Genomic DNA, 3889 nt, shown 5'->3' on the forward strand with positions numbered 1-3889 from the left:
GAAGGAAGGAAGGAAAAAGGGGAGGAAGGAGGGAGGGAAGAGGAAGGAAGGAAGGAAAGAATGAAGAGGGAGAAAGGGAAAGAGGAAAGGCAGGAGAAAGGGAAAGAGGAAAGGAGGGAGGGAAGGAAGGTAAAAGGGGAGGAAAGAAGGAAGGAAGGAAAAAGGGAAGGAAGGAAGGAAGGAAGGAAGGAAGGAAGGAAAAAAAGAGAAGGAAGGGAGGAAGTGAGGAAGGAAGATTATTATTAAGCACTTACTATGTACAAAGCCTGAATACAGTTCCCCCTCATCTCCCATTCATGCCTCACATCAAATGAAATAATACGTGTAAAGCACTTATATCACATTTATATGATGTCAGGAAAGTACAGTACATGGGGATGGGTGTCTCCACCAGCCAATATGCAGTCTCCTCTCCTTGCTTTAAGTTCACAGTTGTTTATTATTATTGTTATCATTACAGTTCAAGCTAGAAAATCCAGGAATGTGCTTTCCATTTCTCTGGGCTGAACTTCTAACCCTGGAATGCCAGAGAGTTTGACTGGGTGGGGGGTGGCGTGGGAACAGGCGGCTGGAGGTCTAGGGGACCCAGCCTGGTGCCCTGCCCGGGCACCGGATACACACCCAAACACAAGTGACCATCAGTCTTTCATTGGACAGAGTGACGGAGCACCTACTGTGTGGGTTTTATTGTTCCAGGCACTGTAGGTGATTCAAAGGTTCATAGACTTAGAGCGGGAAGGACCTCAGAGGTTAAATGGTCAACCCTCTCTCTTCACAGATGAGGAAACTGAGATACAGGGAGATTAAGTGACTTTAGCCAGGATCGTAGAGGTCATATCAAAAACCAGAGAGATTTGAACCCAGGTCCTGACTCCAGAGCCAGTGCCAGGACCGCTGTATTCACACTTACGTAGAGTATTTCCTTCATGGACACTCTCTGATATAAGCTGAGCTGGCATTCTCTCCATTTTCCAGATGAAGAAACTGAGGCTCAGAGAAACTAAGTGATTTGCCCATAGCCACATGCAATTAGCAAGCACATCTTCAGACCAGCACATTATCCCTGTCCTTAAGGAGCTTATGATATAATTAAATAATGAGACAAGACAGCTTATGCTATAAGGCCACTGATGATTGGGTGCTGAATGAAGAGTCCAGGCAATCAGTGCCATGGGAGTTCAGAAGCGGGCGCCGGTGTGGTCTGGGAAGGCTTCTCGGAGGAGGTGACAGATGAGGAGATTGTAGTTAATGGGGGTACGGAGGAGAACTCTCTGGGCAAAAATTCATAATAACAATAATCTATGTCAAATTATTTAAGTGGCAATCAATAGAGTGTGCCTGGCCAGGAGCTGGATGTGGGGGCAGGGGAGCAGCGGCATCCTGACGGGAAAGGGGCACTGAGCCAGGGTGGAGAGTCCTGCTGTTGGAGTCAACCCAGGTCTGGGTTCAAGTTCTACTCCTGATACCTGACTAGCTCTGTGACCCCAAGCAAGTAACGTAACCTCTCTGGCCAGGCGTCACTAGCCATCTAAGACCTAGCTGTGAAGGCAAGGATTCCCAAGCTCACCTCCAGCAGGGTCGAAGAAGCTTGTTGCAGGGCTGCCTAAAAGGAATTACTCTCTATTTATGTAAATACTTGGTAAACTCCAGGATTTATTTCTTTTCAGATTCAATTTTCAGGTTTAATTTTTTTTTTTTTTTTTTTTTTTTTAGGCAATTGGGGTTAAGTGACTTGCTCAGGGTCTCACAGCTAGTAAGTGTCAAGTGTTTGGTCTGAGGCCAGATTTGAACTTAGGTCCTCCTGACTTCAGGGCTGGTGCTCTATCCACTGCACCACCTAGCTGCCCCTTAATTTTTTTTTTAAGGCAATTGGGGTTAAATGACTTTCTCAGGGTCACGCAGCTAGTAAGTGTCAAGTGTTTGGTCTGAGGCCGGATTTGAACTTAGGTCCTCCTGACTTCAGGGCCGGTGCTCAATCCACTGAACTACCTAGCTGCCCCGGAAGGTTTATTTAAGGCCAGTAAAGGGTTCAGGGACTAGAAAGGGTTGGACTCTGTCTGGGCCAGTTTATCTGGTGGTGGGAGAAAATGGCAGAAGGGTCGGATGGGGTCAGACCCTCCCTGTCCCCCCCGGAGCCCTTGGCCTGGGCCTGGGCCTGGGCCTGGGCCTGGGTCTGGGCCTGGGCCTGCCTGCCTGGCTGGGGCTCCTTGCACTTCCAAGGCATTTGGCTGTGACTGAGTTGTAAGGCGGTTATAACTGCTCCCCCGAGGGAACGTCATGGACGGGGCTGGGTTTGGAGTTGGACCTCGTGGCTCTACTACGGCCAGTATGTCTGAGCCGGACCCAGTGCCTCGCCCTCCGAGCCTTCCATGGTTGGACTGATTCCTAATGTCCTTCCCACCTTTGTATCCCGTGGCGAGTGGTGTCCAGTGTCTCCTGAGCGCCTGCTCTGACACCTGCCCTGGTGTGGGGCTTCCTGGGCAAGAAACAGAGCTAGCCTTTAAATGGTCCTTTCAGGTTTACAACACAATCCTCACAACAACCCTGTGATGGGGAGGCTGTTATCATCCCCATTTTACAGATGAGGAAACTGAGGCACGGAGAATTTAAGGGTCACAGAGCTCATAAGTGTCTGAGGCCGGATTTCCTAACTCCAGGCCCCCGTGCGCTTCCCGCTGTGCTACCTAGCTCTGTCTAAATAGGACTTGATAGGGGCAGCTAGGTAGCGCAGTGGTTAGAGCACCAGCCCTGGATTCAGGAGGACCTGAGTTCAAATGTGGCCTCAGACACAAAACACTAGCTCTGTGACCCTGGGCAAGTCACTTAATCCCATTGCCTAGCTAAAAACAAAACAAAACAAAACAAAAATAGATAAATATGACTTGATCTCAGCCTTCGAGGAGCTGGCCTATTAGTTGTAGCTCTTAGAGTCAATCAACAAACATTTATTAAGCACCTACTATGTGCCAGGCATTATGCTATGCATTGGAGTTACCAAAAAAAGGCAGAAGACAATGCCTGCCCCCTAGGAGCTAATGGTTGAATTTCAGCTCTGAGAATTAATCAGTAAACACTTATTAAGCACCTAGTATGTGCCGGGCACTGTGCTATGCACTGAGGATACAAAAAGAAGCAAAAGATAATCCCTACCCTTAAAGGGCAAGCAGTTTAATTGCAGTTCTGAGAGTCAATCAACAAACATTTGTTAAGCACCTACTATGTGCCAGGCACTGGGCTATGCGCTGGGGATATAAAAAGAGGCAGAAGTCAGCCCCTACCCTCCAGAAGCTGGCAGTTTTGTTGGCTATCTGAGGAGCTAACAGCTTGTGCTTCGGGGGAAAACAGATTTCTCCGGGGGGCCCTGGTCTGTCTCCCTATTTACTTTCTGGCCTTTGATATTTCTAGAGTGATCTGTCGGTAAACAGCCCTGTCTCCCCCCCGATTAATCTCAGACTATTCATTTGTCTCCCGGCATCCAGAGAGAGGGATTTACAAGGCTGGGCGATCTTGTCTGCACACACATCACTTAATAAATAACATTTTAGGGCTCCAGGAAAATGCTTGCTGGGGAAACCACTGAGAGTTAACTCCTTCTCTGCAGGGCTCTTTTTGGGAAGGTGGAGGCACAATCTGCCTGTGGGAGCTTGAGAAGGGAAGTGACCACACCATGTGGGCATTTCTGAGCCCTGAGAAAGCCGGGGTGTCGATGGCTAATGAGCTCTCCGTCCCACCACCGATTTCTCCTCACTGTTTCTTCATCTGCCACTTTCTTTAGTTAAGAGTTATAGACTTGTATGTCTAGAGTCAGAAGGCCCCTCAGAGGCCACCATGCCCAAACTCGATCATTTTACAGCTGAGGAAACTGAGGCCTGGGGGGTAAGCAGCCTAC

The 3889-nt window shown here is 48.8% G+C and overlaps 1 protein-coding gene across 2 annotated transcripts in view; it reads left to right on the forward strand.

The window, feature by feature from the left end:
* ABTB2 (ankyrin repeat and BTB domain containing 2) overlaps positions 1 to 3889 on the forward strand; it is a 191735-nt gene that overhangs the window by 166586 nt on the left and 21260 nt on the right. The gene's annotated exons all lie outside the window — the stretch shown is intronic.

Source organism: Vombatus ursinus, unplaced genomic scaffold (assembly GCF_900497805.2).
Source record: "Vombatus ursinus unplaced genomic scaffold, bare-nosed wombat genome assembly UNPS02014822.1, whole genome shotgun sequence".
Taxonomy (NCBI): Eukaryota; Metazoa; Chordata; class Mammalia; order Diprotodontia; family Vombatidae; genus Vombatus; species Vombatus ursinus.